The sequence below is a fragment of the Balaenoptera physalus genome, assembly GCF_965194825.1.
Source record: "Balaenoptera physalus genome assembly, chromosome: 10".
In the NCBI taxonomy this organism is placed as follows: Eukaryota; Metazoa; Chordata; class Mammalia; order Artiodactyla; family Balaenopteridae; genus Balaenoptera; species Balaenoptera physalus.
The window spans coordinates 110,863,175-110,881,930 of NC_138889.1; the positions used below are offsets into that span (position 1 = coordinate 110,863,175).

Consider the following 18,756-nt stretch of genomic DNA (forward strand, 5'->3'; position numbering starts at 1 on the left):
TATAGGTAAAATTCCTGAGGATTAAACTTCTTAGTGAGAACAAACTCTAGTGTACCATAAAGTTCTGTAAAAACACCTTATTGCTCTGTTCCCCTTTGGGGCGGCAGAAGGAACTGCCTAGATTTGGAAGAGTGTTCCAGGGTTTTTGAAAAAGGGCCATGAAGTAACCAAGCTCTGTGGTGCCTTCCATTTTGCTGTCTTAAGCTATTCCTTGCCTAAATGTGTATTTCCATGGGTTGTATTATGTATTTCCAATTTCCTAATGAAATTTACTGGACAAATAGGATTGATTTCACAGGAAAAATATTTTTACAGTCCACCTTTCTCAGAACACCGGTGTTTTGTAAGTCAAGTTTGTTTTAGGGGATAGAAGACTGAAGATGGATTCCTTTGGAACTTTCTCTTTGGCAGATGAGAATTATAAAGCTTACAGTCACACTGAAGTTTTTCATCTAAGGATATTGTGTTTGGAGCAGTGTTTCAAGGCCTTTTCTTGTGGGGCTGAGTGAGGATCTAATGATAGGAGCAGGGAGAGGGTGTCAGCTAGAAGAGTGTGCGCTGGGGGGCACAGAGCACAGTGGGAGATGTGTATGTCACTTGGGTGTTTATGAGCTGTGTAGGTGCCATTTTACCTATTCATAATAGGTGCCTTCATGGTGCTTTCAGGTGGACCTGAATAAGCATGCATTTATTCTCTCAGGATGGGTCTGCAGTGGTAAATTAGTAAATGAATAATTACTAGCCTTAATGCATTTCTGGGCTTTAGTCAATTCTCCTGAAAGATTGATAAGCTAAACGTTTGGATTTCCTTTTTAGCAACAAAAATTTGATGTCAGTGCTGTAATGTTCCGTCTTTGTCAATTTGAGAATCATTAAGTTTTTTCTCATTTGAATCTTGTAAATTACCAAGTTTGTTTGGGTCAGATTTTATTACCACAAGCTTAGAAGGATTGGCCAAATTATGTTTTACTGGGATTTTATTGTAGTATTTGTAAATCTTTTCGGTACTTTGGGGTTTTTTTTGTAACTGTATTTGTCTTCTTGTAATTTGAGGTACATACACTGAAGTGTAGTTTTTTGAAAGGATGAGCAAAAGGGATGTAACAAGTAAGGGACAGGAGTTTTGTAAAGTCCAGTCTCATGCAGTGGAGGTTGTCACACCAGCCAGTGGGACAGTTGCTCAGTGATTTGTTGCTAGCTACTGCTCTGTGTTGTAGCCTGGAAATGCCTTGTTGAGTGGAGAATGTGATGACGTCACCAGCTCACACCACCTGAGCACCTGAGTCCAGCGTTTTAGAAACACAGGAACCATTAAGTAAACACTTTTTGGATCCTTCCCTTTCTTGGCATTAGTCTTCTGTTTGGTGGCTAATTGTGTGACCAGGTAGGCGTGTGAATAAACTCCTGCCAGATTACGTAGGCAAGTAATAGCGTACTTAAAAAAACTTAACTGTAACAGAACATACGTCAGAAAAATTCACAAATCATAAGTGTACATCGCAGTGACTTTTTCATTAAGCGAACACAGTCTTGTAACCACTGCCCAGACCAAGAAATAGAACATTACCAGGCTTCCCAGAAGCCCCCTCCCACCCCCTCCCAGTAGTTGTCTCCCAAAGCTAACTGTGGTCTCGACTTTCTGCCGTTGATTAATTTGGCATGTTCTTGACTTTATGTAAGTGAAATAAAGTAATGTGTATATTTTATTTCTTGATTCTTTCATTCAACATTATCTTTGCGAGCTCTCTCCATGTAGGTTTGTTCATTCTCACCTATTTAATAACCCAGTGTATGAATGTACCATAATTTATTCTTCCTATTGTTCATGGGTATCTGGGTTGTTTCTAGTTTTTACAGATGCTGCCCTGAATGTTCTTACTTGCTTTTTGGTACAGATACTTATGCGTTTCTGTTGGGTGTGCTCAAAGGAGTAACACTGCCAGGTGACGGGGTACGTTCCGCCTTAGTGGGCTCTATCCAAGGTGGTGGTCGTGACCACTGTCCTGCCCCCCACAGTGTGCGAGCCGCTAGTTGTTCTGACCCTCGGTATCGCCAGTTCTTTGGTTATAGCTGTCTGGTGGTGGTGAGCGTTAGGAGCTCAGTGGGGTGGGAACTTGCTCCCTGATGGCCAGTAAACATCCCTGGCGTTTGCTGGCCATTGGCTTACCTTCTTGGATGAAATAATTGTCTTTTGCCCATTTTTTGATTGGGTTGTCTGTTTTGTTTCTTACTGATTTGAAGGAGTTCTTTTTATATATTCTGAGTACACATATGTATGGCAGGGTTTTTTTGGGGGTGTGTTTGCCGTTTCACTTTCTCAGTGGTGTCTTTTAAAAAGCATAATTTTTTATTTCAATGTACCCCAGGTGATCAATCTTTTCAGTAATATTTAATGCGCTTTGTGTTCATTGAAAGATATCATCACGATGTTGCATGAAGATGTTATCCTGTAAAAGCTTTATTGTTTTATCTTTTACATTTAGATCTGTAATCCATCTGAAACTGATTTTTGTTTATTGTGTGAGATAGGGGCCAGGGTTCCTTTTTTTTTTTTTTTCCTTTAAGTGTATGGCTATCCAGTTGTAATTTATTAAAAAAAGCATCCTTTCCCCAGTGTGCTGCAGTGTCATCTCTGTTGTAAATCAAGTGACCGTAAGTGTATGGGTCTGTTTCTGGACTCCCCTCTGCTCCATTGATCCTTTTGTCTCTTTTGCACAAATGCAACATTATCTAAATTACTGTAGATTTAGTCAGTCTTCATATCTGGTAATTTAAATCCTACACCTGAGTCATTATTCAGTATTACCTTGGCTAATCTTGACCCTTTGCATTTTCAGATAAATTTTACAATCCACTCGGCTGTCTTTCCCCAGAAAATGTGTTGGGATTTTAATTGAGGTTGAATTTAATTTGTAGACCAGTGTGGGGAGAAATGACGTCTTTTTAATATTGTTCTTATAATCCATGAACACAGTATATATAGTCCTCCATTTATTTAAATCTTCTTTAATTTGTCTTAAAACTTTACAGTTTTCTGTATGTCTTTTGCATGTTTAATTAGATGTATCATATTTTTGATGCCATTATAAATTACTAGTATGTAGAGATAGAACTAATTTTTCTGTGTACACTTGCTAAATCCATTTATTTCTAGTAATCATTCTTGTATTTTCTATGTATACACAATTATGTCTGCAGATAAGTTTCTTTTTTTTTCTTTCCAGTTGCTATAACCCTTTTTCTTTTTCTTGCCTTATTGTACTGGCTAGGATCTCCAGTACAGTGGTGAACAGAAATAATGAGAATAAATATCCTTGTCTCATTCCCAGTATCAGAGGAAAAGCTTTCACTATTTCATCATTACATATGATATTTACTGTAGCTTTTCTTTAATTTTTTTAAAAATTTATTTATTTTACTTATTTATTTTTTTGGCTACTTTGGGTCTTCGTTGTTGCGTGTGGGCTTTCTCTAGTTGTGGTGAGGAGGGCCTACTCTTCATTGCGGGCTTCTCACTGCAGTGGCTTCTCTTGTTGTGGAGCACAGGCTCCAGGCGCACGGGCTTCAGTAGTTGTGGCACGTGGGCTCAGTAGTTGTGGCTTGCGGGCTCTAGAGCGCAGGCTCAGTAGTTGTGGCGCATGGGCTTAGTTGCTCTGCGGCATGTGGGATCTTCCCGGAGCAGCACTCTAACCCGTGTCCCCTGCATTAGCAGGTGGATTCTTAACCACTGCACCACCAGGGAATCCCTACTGTGGCTTTTTTGTAGATATTTTAATCAAAATATGAAAATTTTCCTCTATTCTTAGTTTGCTAAGAGTTTTTTTAAACCATGAATTTAAATTATTACATTAAATTTTCTTAAGTATATTTTCTGCAAATTTTAAAACGATCAAGTGATTTTTCTTTTATGTGGTGACTTAACTTTTTAAAAAATTTTGTGATTCTAGAATAATCCCAACCTGATCTTGATGTATTCTCCTTTCGTTGGATTTTATTTGTTAATATTTTGTTTAGGATTATTGCATCTGTATTCAGGGTCTGTAATTTTACTTTCTTATACTTCTTGTCCTTGTTGGGTTTTGGTATCAAGGTTATGCTAGTCTCATAAAACAAGGTGGAAAGTGTTCCTTTTTTACCCTCGGAAGAGCTCCTTTGAGATTGGTGTTTTCTTTCTTAGATTTTTGGAAGAATTGATTGGCAAAACCAGCTGGTGTAGGATTTTCATTATGGGATGGCTTTTAATTTCAGATTTAATTTTTTACATGGAAATAGAATTTTTCTGATTTTGTATGTCTTCTTGTGTCTGTTTAGGTAAAGCATTTCCCCCCTGCTAGGAATTTATTCAGGCCACCCAAACTTTCCAATTAGTAAGTGTAAAGTGGTTCATAATATCCCCTTTTAAAAATCCTTGATACTGGTAATTTGTGCTTTGTCTCTTTTTCTTAATCAGTCTCTCTAGGGGTTTATCAATTTTATCAGTCCTTTCAAAGAACCAACTTTTGGCTTTATTGATTTTTTTTTTTAATTTCATATTTGTTTTCTATTTCCTTATTTTCTGCTCCCTTTTCTTCCATCTGCTTTGTGTTTCGTTTGCTATTCTTTTTTCTGGTTTCTTGGGATAGATGCTTAATTGATTTTTAGCCTTTCTTTTCCAGTATATGTGTTTAAGGCTATAAGTTACCCTCTAAACACCATTAGCTGCATCCCACAAATTTGAATAAGCCAAATTTTCATTTATCTTTTATGTAAAAGTATTTTCTAATTTTCATTGTGTTTTTAAAAAATTATTATTTATAACGTTTTTAAAGAAGTATGTCGTTTAACTTCCCAGTGTTTAGGGAGGTTTTTCTAGTTATCTTTTTGTTGATTTCTAGCTTAATTCCATGAAGATCCCTATCTTAGTCTTTTTGGGCTGCTGTTATAAAATACCATAGACTAGCTGACTTATAAACAACAGAAATTTATTTCTCATAGTACTGGAGGCTGGGAAGTCCCAAGATCAAGGTGCCGGCAGATTCCATGTTTGGTGAGTCCTGTTTCCTGGTTCCTAGATGTCCAGCTTCTCCTCACTGTCCTCACTGGGCAGAAGGGGGCAAGGGAGCTCATTGCACTTAGGACCTAATCCCTCCTAGAGTCCGTGCCTCCTAATACCATCACCTTGGGGGGGATGAATTTTGAAGGGGCATAAACTGTCTATCTACTGCAATCCCTAAAGATACCCTGCATTATTTCAGTCCTTTGAAATGAGTTGAGCTTTCCTAATGGCCCAATACACATTCATTTTGTTAAGTGTTCCTTGGGCACTTGAAAGCAGTGCGTATCAGCGGGAATGCAGTATTCTGTGTGTATCAGTTAGATCAGGTTTGTTAATCATGTAATTCAGATTCTGGTAGCCACATTAAATAAAGTAGAAATAGGTGAAATTAATTTTAATATATTTTATTTAACACAGATATCCAAAATATTATCATTTCAGTGTGTAATCAACATGAAAAAAACTAATGAAATATTTTACGCTCTTTTTTTCATACTAAGCCTTTAAAATCCGCTGTGCGTTTCCTGCTTGTAGCACATCTCAGTGTGGAATAGCCACGCTTCAAGTATCACTACCTCATAGCTGCACGTGACTGCATACTGGGCAGCCCCCTTCTACTGAGAGATGCATCTTAACTCTTTTTTTTTTTTAATTAATTAATTAATTTATTTATTTTTGGCTGTGTTGGGTCTTCGTTTCTGTGCGAGGGCTTTCTCTAGTTGTGGCAAGCGGGGGCCACTCTTCATCGCGGTGCGCAGGCCTCTCACTGTCACGGCCTCTCTTGTTGCGGAGCACAGGCTCCAGACGTGCAGGCTCAGCAGTTGTGGCTCACGGGCCCAGTTGCTCCGCGGCATGTGGGATCCTCCCAGACCAGGGCTCGAACCCGTGTCCCCTGCATTGGCAGGCAGATTCTCAACCACTGCGCCACCAGGGAAGTCCTGAGAGATGCATCTTAAAGGCTCCCGCTGTGATGATGAATTTGGCTGTTTCTCCTTTTCTACTTCTATCTGTTTTTATGTATTGATATTTTGAGATTATGTTATTAGGTGCATTCAGATTTAGCATTCTCCTCGCTAGATTGAACCTGTATCATTATGAAATGTTCCTTTTTATCTCTAGTAACGCTTCTTCAGACACTATTTGACAGTGATATCTGCCACATCAGTTTCCTGTTAGTGTTTGCCTGGGTATCTTTTCCTTTCGCCTGATTGTGATCTTATATCTTAACGTGTACCTCTGTGAATAGTGTATAGTTTTTATTTTAATCAGTTTGACAGTTTTTATCTTTTAATTAGAGTATTTGCTCTATTTAAATGTAATTGCAATATTTCAGCTTATAGGTACAGTGTTAGTATTTGTGTTCTGTTTGTCCCACCTATTCTGTGTCCTTTCTCTCTTGCCTTCTTTGAGAAGTATGAAGTGTTTTTAACTCGGTGTTCCTGTGTCGGTTGTCAGATATACACTCGCAGACACAGGGTGTGTTTTACAGTTCAGCCTAGGTTCGTGCCTGCCTTTACTGCCCCCCTGACACTGCTGTTTTCTTTGACACTCAAACTGCCCTGAACGCCCTCCCACCTCATGTGCCACTGCTATCATACTTTAAAATTTTAGATATATTTTTGGCATCATCATCATTGTTTTGTACAGTTAATATTGTGATTTATTCTCATAGTTACCCTTTTTGTTGCTTTTCACTTGTTTTTTCATATTTCTGTCAGAGACTTCTTTTTCTCGAAGAACTGCTTTAATATTTTTTTAGTTCATGTCTGTGGGTAATGAGTTGTCTCATTTTCATTTGCCTGAAAAGTCTTTATTTTGCCTTCACTTTTTTTTTTATACCTTTATTTATTTATATTTGGCTGTGTTGGGTCTTCATTGCTGCACGCGGGCTTTCTCTAGTTGTGGCGAGCAGGGGCTTCTCTTCGTTGTGGTGCGCGGGCTTCTCATTGCAGCGGCTTTTCTTGTTGCAGAGCACGGGCTCTAGGCATGCGGGCTTCAGCAGTTGTGGCACACGGACTCAGTAGTTGTGGTTCATGGCAAGTTGTGGCTTAGTTGATCCGCGGCATGTGGGATCTTCCCAGACCAGGGCTCGAACCCGTGTCCCCTGCATTGGCAGGCGGATTCTTAACCACTGCGCCACCAGGGAAGCCCCTATTTTGCCTTCACTTTTGAAGAATGTTTTTTGTTGGGTATAGAATTCCAGGTTGGTGGTTATTTGTTTTTCAGCACTTTATAGATGCCAATCCATTATCTTCTGACTTCCTTTTTCTGGAAAAGTCAGCTCCCAGTGTTGTTGTGTCATTATAGGCAGTGCCGTTTTTCCTCTGGGCACTTTAACATTTTCTTTTTGCCGTAGACGCCAGAAGAGCTGCTGAAAACCAATGTGTGGTTTTCTTTGTTGAGTCAATGGCTTGATTCTTTAACCAACTTTGACCATTATCTTTATAGGTATTTCTTATTCCTCTTTCTGTCTTTCCTCCACTCTGAGGAGCCCCATTTATATGTACATTAGATCTTTTTTTTTTTTAATTTATTTCTTTATTATTTATTTTTGGCTGCATTGGGTCTTCGTTGCTGCTTGCGGGCTTTCTCTAGTTGCGGCGAGCGGGGGCTACTCTTCGTTGCGGTGTGCGGGCTTCTCATAGCAGTTGCTTCTCTTGTTGCAGAGCACGGGCTCTAGGCGTGCAGGCTTCAGTAGTTGTGGCTGACGGGCTCAGTAGTTGTGGCTTGCAGGCTCTAGAGTGCAGGCTCAGTAGTTGTGGCACACGGGTTTAGTTGCTTCATGGCATGTGGGATGTTCCCGGACCAGGGCTCGAACCCGTGTCCCCCGTATTGGCAGGCGGATTCTTAACCACCGCACTGCCAGGGGAGACCCTGTACATTAGATCTTTTTAACAGTGTCCTGTGGTGTCTTTTGCGCTCCTTGGATATACTTTTTTTCCTCTAACTTCTATTTTTTTTTTAAACTAATCCATTCTTCAGTTCATTGATCCTCTCTTCAGCTGTGTCCGATTTGATGTTAAGCCTATAGATTGAGTTCTTAAATTCAATCACTGTTGTTTTCAATTTCTAGAATCCGTTTTGATTCTTGGAAAATTTTCCTTTTGTCAAGTATATTTTTGAACAGTTGAAGTTTGCATCTGATAACTGTAGTGTATGGGTCCCCTCTGGATCTATTTCTATTTCTGTTCTTTTTTCTCTTGGTTCTATTTGTCGTTACGCCCGTTTTTGTTTTTTTAGTTGAGTGTTGGACATTATGTGTGAAAAACCGCAGAGGTTCTGGGTGATGCTGTCTTCCTTCAGAGTTTCCTCTGACGCAGACCCAGAGTAGGGTCACAGCTCTCAGTTCAGTCGGGGACTGAGTGACTGGAGGCTGGGAGTCCTTGGAAGCCTCAGTCTCAGCTGCCTTCACCCACCTTCCCGCCCACCCCAGGGTGGAGCCCTTCAGGGTCTCCATCTGGAAGCTTCCCACGGCCCCTCCTTGGCAGGTCCAGAAGCCCAGTTTTTGTCTCCTGAGCACCATGAGGTTACTACAACTCAGCTGCTCAGCCAGTTTGTGCAGAGTGTTGGGCTCATTTTTTGTGCCTCCCTTGTCTCAGGGAGCTTAGTCGCTAAAGTCCTGGCTGACTTGTCAGGCCTGTACTAGAATTTTTGTCTTCCCAGCCTATGGAACTGTCCAGAGCTCTGTTAGCTAGTACCCTCTGCTTGACTTTTCACTGCGTTTTCTTCCCAGAGCCAGCATGGTCAGATGCCCCGAGGGAAGAGCGCCCCTCTCAGTCTCCCGCTCCCTCACTGGGCTTCCCTTTTCTTTGGAGTCTTGGACCCTCCAGTTTTGGCTGCCTCAGTACCTCTTTGATGCCTTCAGACAGACTTTAAAAATGTATTTTATTTAGCTTTTCTAGTTCTTGGCGGGCTGACCTACAAGCTGCTCACATACGTAACTGGAAGTGGGGGAAAACTGGTGTGTTCTCGCCATCTGAAGCAACACGTAATAGTAAATATATTTGAGCATCTTTATTTGATGCAGGAGAACAAGAACCACTGGTCCTTGCTTAGTCCCCACTATGCCGTTTCTAATCAGAATCCCCAGGTTGCCCATGCTCGGCCACTTGAACTCGGAAAGAGGATGGAGCAAGCGGCCCACGCCCCCTGGAGACGGAGGACCTGCACTCTGGCTCCTCTCGTGGCCGTTGTCCCAGCCCCGCACTGGTCTCCCCTCTTCCCCTTGCCCTGTGCCAGCCTGGCGGTGATGGCGGGCTGGCGGTGGCAGAGGAGAAGGCTGAGGAGGTGGGAGGAGTTATGTGACCTTCGTTCTGTGAGTTGATCACATGTGGGTTTTCTTTTTCAGTGTTTAAAAAAATTACTGCTTTTAGTCTTCCTTCCAGTTTCATTTTAAAGTTGAAAATGAAGATTTTATTCTTAAAGTTGAGTGCAGTGATTTTACAGTCTTTTTGGAAGCAACAGTTGAGATTTTAAAAAGACATCTCAGAGAACTCCAATATATAGAACCGAGAAAAGAGAATGTGTTCAGGTTGAATTGTGGGCAGGACCCCAAGCTGTGCCGCTGTGTCTCCCAGAGTCTGCTGATTCTTGAGACGGGTGGATATAGGACTCCAAACGCCCGAAGGACCAGGGTCCTAAAATCACCACTTAGTCTGCCTGTGTCAGGAGTGATGGTTGTCGCAGCAGAGGTTTGGGCTGAGCGGGGAGCAGTGTAGGCTGTGCCGGGGGATCGGAGCGCAAGGAGGGTGGACACGGAGCCCGGCCAGGAGGGTGAGGGGATGGGAGACGATGAGGGACAGAGGAAGGGGTGACACGTGGTGGGGTCTGAGGGGCTGTGGCTCTCAAGGCTCGGGCGGGCGTGCTCCTGAACGTCTGCGACGCACCTGTCACAGCACCGGTTATCTGGCGACCAAGGGCCGAGGTCGAGAGGCTCTGGCGGGAAGAGTCCCCAGCCTGTCTCAAGTACCGCTGCGCTCACAGCGGGCTCCGGGCTCCACTGGGGGTTCACTGTCAGTGCCCTTAGCAAGGTTGGGTCAGCGCTGCTGAGCCTGAGTGAGCGAGTCAGTTAGGGAGAACTGACCTCGGAGTCAGAGTGAGGTGAAATTAGCTCAGTGACTCCTCATCCAGGGCAGGCTCTAGGGGTGCCCTTGACTTTACGTGGGGCCCTTCCAGTGAGCGTCACTGGCGGCTTTTTTAGTAGGAGGAGGTGGCAAAACCCCTCTCAGAAGACCATGGGTATTTCTAGTGTTTTTGGTTTCTGAAACAGTTAATGCTGTTCAGTACTACTTTGAAACAGTGCCCTTTCAAAGTAGTGTTTGAGCACGGGCGCCTTCCCTCTTCGGCACACGCTCACTGCACCGCTGAGCAGAGCCATCCGGTCTCCGTGGAGCCCCTTGTGACTGAGTTGGTTCCGGGTTCTGGGCTCCTGGGAGACTGGCAGAGGCAGAGCTATCCAGCCATTCCGTCTCGAGATAGTGGTCATAGTGGTCATAGTGGTGAGAGTGGGATGGGGTGATAGTGGGATAGGGGAGATAGTGGGATGGGGGTGATAGTGGTCATAGTGGTGATAGTGGGATGGGGTGATAGTGGTCATAGTGGTGAGAGTGGGATAGGGGTGATAGTGGGATAGGGGTCATAGTGGTCATAGTGGTGAGAGTGGGATAGGGGTGATAGTGGTCATAGTGGTGAGAGTGGGTTAGGGGTGATAGTGGTCATAGTGGTGAGAGTGGGATAGGGGTGATAGTGGGATGGGGTCATAGTGGGATGGGGTCATAGTGGTCATAGTGGTGAGAGTGGGATAGGGGTGAGAGTGGGATAGGGGTGATAGTGGTCATAGTGGTGAGAGTGGGATGGGGTGATAGTGGGATAGGGGTCATAGTGGTCATAGTGGTGAGAGTGGGATAGGGGTCATAGTGGGATAGGGGTGATAGTGGTCATAGTGGTGAGAGTGGGATAGGGGTGATAGTGGTCATAGTGGTGAGAGTGGGATAGGGGTGATAGTGGTCATAGTGGTGAGAGTGGGATAGGGGTGATAGTGGTCATAGTGGTGAGAGTGGGATAGGGGTGATAGTGGTCATAGTGGTGAGAGTGGGATAGGGGTGAGAGTGGGATAGGGGTGATAGTGGGATGGGGTGATAGTGGTCATAGTGGTGAGAGTGGGATGGGGTGATAGTGGTCATAGTGGTGAGAGTGGGATAGGGATGATAGTGGGATAGGGGTGATAGTGGGATAGGGGTGATAGTGGTCATAGTGGTCATAGCGATGATAGTGGGATAGTGGTCATAGTGGGGTAGTGGTGATAGTGGTCATAGTGGGGATAGTGGGATAGTGGTCATAGTGGTGATATTGGTGATAGTTTTGGCCTCAGTGGGGAAGGATTGACACCATCTGGTTGAAGGTTGTAAGAGGTCTTGCTGGTGCTGCGTGGAGGATGGGTGGGGTGGGGCCAGAAGGGATGGGGAAGAAACCACTGGCGGAGGAGTCATTGGGGTACATGGGTTAAGCTGTAGAGTCAGTACTCTAGGCAAAAGTTTTAAACCCTTTAACATCACCCATCTTACAAAGCACAGAACAATGTATGTAATATTTTAATGAAGTATACATACTGCTTATGTGTATAATGTATACACTAATATTTTCAAATATTCACTGAGCGCCTGTTCTGTGTCAGGCACTGTTCTAGGTGCTGAATACTCAGTATGTGGGAAGGGTCACGTGGCCCAAGATCTCTTTATCTGTGCAAAGAGAAATAGAATGAAAGACTCTTTGTAGTTCAGTTTGACCAAGTTTGATGCGTGGACAGAACCGCAGCAGAAGCAGCGGCCGATGCTGGGTGTCTGCACAGGAGGACTCGGCCCGGCGGCTTTCCTCACGTTTCCACGACCCTCTGCCCTCCCCACTCTACTGCTTGAGCTCACACATCCTCACCTGGCACACCTCCACTTTGGTGGACTTTGGGCCTCTTGAATTCAGCATGGGCCCAAACGAGCTTTTCCCCACGTCTGTCCCTCCTCCTGAGATGGTACAGTTTTCTACCTAGTCAGGTGGTCAGAAAGCAAGGAGACAGCTTGTCTCATCCTCCTAGTCTCCAGGCCCTGTAGGAGGCACCTTTCCTGTCTCTCGGAGGCCGCCTCTGAGGTCCACTGGCGAGATCCGGACCCTCTTCTTCCACCAGGTTGACTCAAGGAGGGGTTGACCCCAGTGACCTCTCTGTCCCCCGCCCCCTCTCTGTCCCGCACCAGCCATACTGGGTTGTAGGTCATTCTTCACAGGAGATGTTTTGTTTTCCTGCAGTTTCTTTGTAAATATGCTGTTCTCTCAGAGAAGAAGGCCCTTCTTCTTACCCTGTCTTCTGCTTGCTAGCTCTTAGCGCTAGCTACTGCTAAGTAATTTGGTAACTAACTCTTGGAGAACCAGTTTTGCCCTGTGTATGAAGATCCTCAAAAATGCTCATATTCTTCTTTTTTTTCCAGATTACTCTTTTATTTATTTATTTTTTAACATGGATTTTGGAGCTAGACAGGTCTGCATTTTACTTCTGACTACAAATTAACTGCCTGCTGTTAGGCCAGTTGCTTATCTCTTTTTTTTTTTTTAAATTAAATTTATTTTTTATACAGCAGGTTTTTTTGTGTTTTTTTTTTGAATTTATTTTTTGTCTGCGTTGGGTCTTCATTGCTGTGCGTGAGCTTTCTCTAGCTGAGGCGAGCTGGGGCTACTCTTTGTTGCGGTGCGCGGGCTTCTCATTGCAGTGGCCTCTCTTGTTGCGGAGCATGGGCTCTAGGCCCGTGGGCTTCAGTAGTTGTGGCTGACGGGCTCAGTAGTTGTGGCTTGCAGGCTCTAGAGCGCAGGCTCGGTAGTTGTGGTGCACGGGCTTAGTTGCTCCGCGGCATGTGAGATCTTCCTGGACCAGGGATCAAACCTGTGTCCCCTGCATTGGCAGGCAGATTCTTATCCACTGCACCACCAGGGAAGCCCAAGGAAATGGTTCTTATCTGGAGGAAACTTATGCATAATGATGTTCACCATAACAACTTTAAATATGATTTACATTTTTTACTGGTTAGAAACTTATAAGAGCAATACACCAGTTAGAAACCATTTTAAAGTATAAATGCTGTGTAGTTCGCATTCCACAGGGGTTTAACGTCTCCCACTTTACCTCCCAGCCTTACCTCATTTCCCCCACTTTTGCCCTCACTTTGAGAGGGGACGATTTCTGGTGGTCCCGTTCTTGTGGTGGGAGGTGGGCTCACTGGGCTGAGGCGGTGATTTCTTTTTTTTTTTTAAAGTTATATGTTCCTGTTAGGGAATGCAAATTTTTTTTTTTTTTTTTTTTTTTTTTAATTTTTGGCTGTGTTGGGTCTTCGTTTCTGTGCGAGGGCTTTCTCTAGTTGTGGCAAGCGGGGGCCACTCTTCATCGCGGTGCGCGGGCCTCTCATTATCGCGGCCTCTCTTGTTGCGGAGCACAGGCTCCAGACGCGCAGGCTCAGCAGTTGTGACTCACGGGCCCAGTTGCTCCGCGGCATGCGGGATCTTCCCGGACCAGGGCTCGAACCCGCGTCCCCTGCATTGGCAGGCCGACTGTCAACCACTGCGCCACCAGGGAAGCCCTGAGGCGGTGATTTCTGACCCCGCTTTGTCTCTCTCTCTGCACTTCCTCCTGCTCCCCAGGGACCTTCCTGGTCACTAGGGGACTTCCTAGGACCTTAGCATCCGTTTGGTGTTCCTGCCAAGTCACTTCTTTGAGTGGAAGTTGCAAAGCGGTGATTTCTCCGACTCCCGGTCCGCCTTCGTTTATTGATTGACACTCCTCTGTAAAGAGCACCGCTTCTTACTCTCTTTCCCTCTCTGTCCCTGTGGGCACTGGATTGGTATTTATTCGGTGTGTTATAGGCAGTTATCATTTTTCCTTAGATGCTTATATTGTCCCCCTTGGATTGGCTCCTGTGGCCTTTGGCAAGGCCCTATTAGTCTTTGAATGTTTCCTTGTTTTCTGGAACAAAAATCTGTCCCAGGCCCACTTTGTGTTTTTCCTGCCTCAGAGCTGAAATCATTCCTCTGAGGAGCCCTGGTTCCTTTTCGTGCGGAAGTATTTAGGGATCAGTATCTGGGGTCAGGTGTGCCCGTGTCACAGGGGTTGGCATCTTTTAGCTCCTCCTAGGGAACAGAGCTAGACAAAAACATTCATTTTTTAAAAACCGTGGATTTCATATTGATATTTCCTTAACAAATTAAATTGGAGTCTTTCCCCTTAATTTATTTTATATTTATAATTCTTGTCTTACACTGTTTTGATTTCTAATGATATTAGCATTATTTTCTTTATCCTATGATATACATGAAATATTTTCAACATTTTAATACCATATTATTATAATCATCCTACTGTACGAAGTTTTATAATTTCTTTGCAATTATTTTGGGTCTTAGAATAAATAAATGTATCTTAAGAATATATAAGTTAGAATAATGGGTTTTAAAGCAATGTGAAGTAACATAGCCGTGCAAATAAAATTTGATATACAGTTAAGTTCATTTGTTTCTGTTTATTCTTTTTTTAAAAAAATAAATTTATTTATTTTATTTATTTATTTTTGGCTGCACTGGGTCTTCGTTGCTGCGTGTGGGCTTTCTCTAGTTGCGGGAGCAGGGGCTACTCTTCGTTGCGGTGCACGGGCTTCTCATTGCAGTGGCTTCTCTTGTTGCGGAGCACGGGATCTAGGCACGCGGGCTCCAGTAGTTGTGGCATGTGGGCTCAGTAGTTGTGGCGCATGGGCTTAGTTGCTCTGCACCATGTGGGATCTTCCCAGACTAGGCCTTGAACCCGTGTCCCCTGCATTGGCAAGCGGATTCTTAACCACTGTGCCACCAGGGAGGTCCCTGTTTATTCTTAATTTTAGGGTTTGCATTTTTCTTTTGGAGTTAATTTTTTTCGAATACATAAAGCATTTACATGGTTCAAAAATCAGAACTATAGGAAAAGGCATTCTCAGAAATCTTGCTTCTCCTGTCTCTGTCCCACCCAACCCTCACAGGTGGGGTGACCGTGCCTCCTGGTTTGCGTGAGATGGTCCTGGGTTTTGCCTGTTATCCTGAGCAGTTAGCAAGTGTTCCCTTTCACTCTCAGAAATGAAGCACAGCTGAAGGTTTGTTGCTTGCTAATGCTAATTAGAGATGTGACAAAATGTTTCCACTTCGTAGGTTTTCCCTGTAGCTGGAAGTGAGCTCTTGGCCCACTTCTGCAGGCTTGGATAGCAGGTCCTTGGCAGGGAAGGTCCACCCAGAGAGTTCTTACGCTTGGCTTGCAGAGTCTCAGTGTTATTCTGAGGGGGAAATTTCATTTTGCTCTGAAAATAAATTCGGGAGCTTAAAGCATATCTTGCGTTTTCAAGTTTTTCTGCTTTGCAAATGGGCTAATTATCCCTTCTGCCTGTGTAATTTTAAACCCTTGTCAGTAGTAACATAATCATTGATTTCATGTGGTGGCATGTCAGTATAAAAGTTTAAGTTCTACTTGAGACTAATCGATATTTCTGAGCCATTGATCTCTCTTGAAATCGGAAGGTGCTGTTAGAAGCTAGGGCCTGCTCTTCTCCCCACCTTGACAGTCTTTCATGGGGAAACGTGAATGCCAGGTAAGGTCAGGCACCCTCTGTACCCCAAAACAGAAACAGATGTGGCAGGGGAAGAGTATTTCAAATAGTCTGAGTATTAATTTGAATAGTCTGATGTGGTATTTGTTTTCATGCAAATTAAAATCTAAAGGACTTTATTTGTGACTAAGTGTGAAATCCAGTTGAGGCCAAGGGTCAAAGAAGTTCTGTATAGCACTTTGCTGCTTTGTGGCTCAGCTCCTTTCCCTCCACTGCAGACACATGCTGACGGGAGACTGTCAGCACACTGGCGTTTCACCCCTGCACTGTCTGAAGGCATTTTACAAAAAAAATAGAGCAGCTCCCTCCTCAAGCCGACAGTGACTTAAACGAAGAGCTTAAAGCAGGCCTGCGGGTGTGCACCGCATCTCTCACTCGCGGGCCTGTCTCCCCGGGTAGATTCCATCCCACGCCTGCCCCACCTTGGACCCCAGGTCAAGGTGCGTGCATTTTCCAGGAAAGCAGTCTGTTAGGCAGAGTCGACGGACTTGTGGGCCAGCCTTCCTTCCCTGGTTGCTTTTGTCACTTTCCTCACAGGTGAGCCTTTGGCGTTCTCATCAGTCAGCGAGGGGCCGTAGCTCTTTGTTTTTATTCAGCAGGTGTTAGACTTAGTGCCCCCGTGTGTTAGGCGCTGTCCAGGGGCCGCATGGATGGATGTTCAGGGGGATTAAATGCGATAATAGCCAACATGTATTGCCTCTAAGCCTTGTTTTTTTTAAGTGAAGTACAGTTGGTTTACAATGTTGTGTTAGTTGCAGGTGTACAGCAAAATGATTCAGTTATACATATATATATATATATATTCTTTTTCAGATTCTTTTCCCATGTAGGTTATTACAAAATATTGAGTATAGTTCCCTGTGCTGTACTGTAGGTCCTTGTTGGTTATCTATTTTATATATACTAGTGTGTATATGTTAATCCCAAACTCCTAATTTATCCCTCCCCCAGCTTCCCCTTTGGTAACCGTAAGTTTGTTTTCTATGTCTGTGGGTCTGTTTCTGTTTTGTATATAAGTTCATTTGTTTCTTTTTTTTCTTTTTTGGGCTGCGCCGAGCAGCCTATGGGATCCTAGATCCCCGACCAGGGATCGAACCTGTGCCCCTGCAGCGGGAGCACGGAGTCCTAACCGCTGGACCGCCAGGGAATTCCTGTATCATTTTTTTTTAGATTCCATATATAAGCGATATATGATAGCCTCTAAGCCTCTTTATGTGAATTATCTCACTGAAGCCTCATAATGATACTACAGAGTATACTTTATTTATTTATTTTTGGCTGCGTAGGGTCTTCATTGCTGCACGCAGACTTTCTCTAGTTGCGGCGAGCAGGGGCTACTCTTCATTGCGGTGCGCAGGCTTCTCACTGCGGTGGCTTCTCTTGTTGCAGAGCATGGGCTCTAGGTGCACAGGCTTCAGTAGTTGCGTCATGTGGGCTCAGTAGTTGTGGCTCGCAGGCTTAGTTGCTCTGTGGCATGTGGGATCTTCTCGGACTAGGGCTGGAACCCGTGTCCCCGGCATTGGCAGGCGGATTCTTAACCACTGGGCCACCAGGGAAGTCGCCTGTAGAGTATACTTTAAACAGTACTAGAAAGCAGGATGCTATTATGTACCCCATTTTATAGATGAAGAAATTGAGGTTGGGGAGCTCCCCAGAGCCCCGTAGATCACAAGTGGTGGTCAGCGTTTGCACCCAGGCAGTCTGCCTCCAGGGTTCCTCCCTGCAGGAGGAGATGGGGCCGGCAGGATGCCCCCAATGCCCGTGGGGGTGGTCCTATGAGCGCCAGGGTTTGCTTCTTCAGCAAAGGGTCTCTGTCCCCGTCAGCTCTGCCTGTGGGCGGCGGGGTAACCGCCCAGAACGGGAGCCCTCTGGTGGTCCCCACAGCACCTGCCGCTGCCCGTGCCGCTTGGCCCCTGGTGCTCAGCACAGCACCTGTCGCCCTGCAGAGCCTCGTGGAGCGAATACGATGGTTTCCTGACACCGTCAGTTGGTTTCTCTAATGCCCAGAATCTTTAAAGTCATCCGTTCTTAGATGTCTTGTCTAATTCTGCTTCTGACTGTTCTTGCGGCTCTTTCACTTGACGAATCCAGGACGTTTAGAGTTTCTCTTTTGTTCTTCATCACCTTCCCCAGAAGCTCTTGCCCGCAGTGTGTGCCTAGGGGTCTGTGTGTGCTGTGGATGGCGGCCCCGGAGCGCGCGTGTCCCTCAGCCAACTCTCGGCCCCTGGTGAGAGTCACATGCGCTGAACTGCGCCAAGTCTGGGTGGATCACTGCAACAGTAAGTGAGGAAAGAGCTGTGGCTTTGGAACGCAACAGATCAGCCGGCAGTTTACATGTCAGGGTGTGCAAGGCCTGTCTTCTGTTGCTGTCTGTGATGCAGGTAGCTGGGTGGCAGCGTGGCAGAGCCCTGAGACAGCTTCTGATCTGGTTCCGTCACCGGGTCACCTCTTGGAGCCTCTGGTCGCATCTCTATAGAATGGGGGGGGGACTCGACCCTGTAGTTCACAGCCTTATGGAAAGAAGCCTGTCTCTGGAGGGTCTCCGAGGGGCCGGCTCCCCAGGGAGCACGGTGCCGCCTGGAGCCTCATGTGCCGAGACCCTGCGGCCACACGGGGGTCCGGGGAGGACGGGGGAAGCCCTGGGAGCTAGATGATCTCCATGTCCCTTTGGGTACTGTGACTGTCAGTGTTCTGTAGCTCCTGCACAGCCTTTTACTGTAAGTGGGCAGGAAAGCTCGACGTTTGGCTGTGGTTTTCACCGCAGCTGGGGCCGAAGAGTGAGGAGTGATGCTGGGGGCACAGCTGGTCCTGAGCAGATGCTCTGCCCCTCCGGACGTCTGTCTCCCTGGGCCAAGACCGCGTCCTTTAGCCACTCAATGAGAAACATCCTGGTACATTTGGATGGGATGTGATTCCTACCATGAGTGTAAGAATGGAGGTTTTGTGAGAAGGGCAAGGAATCCAATGATGGGAGGGAAATTGCAAGGACTTTCTTCACTGCATTTGTTTTTGCCTGTGTGGAGGGAGCCACTTTTTCTTACTGTGTGATTTGGAGGCCATGCT

General features: G+C 45.1%; 1 protein-coding gene across 7 annotated transcripts in view; it reads left to right on the forward strand.

Annotated features, from left to right (window-relative positions):
* Positions 1–18,756, forward strand: part of PPFIA1 (PTPRF interacting protein alpha 1) — a 94,089-nt gene that overhangs the window by 2,017 nt on the left and 73,316 nt on the right. The window lies entirely within an intron of this gene.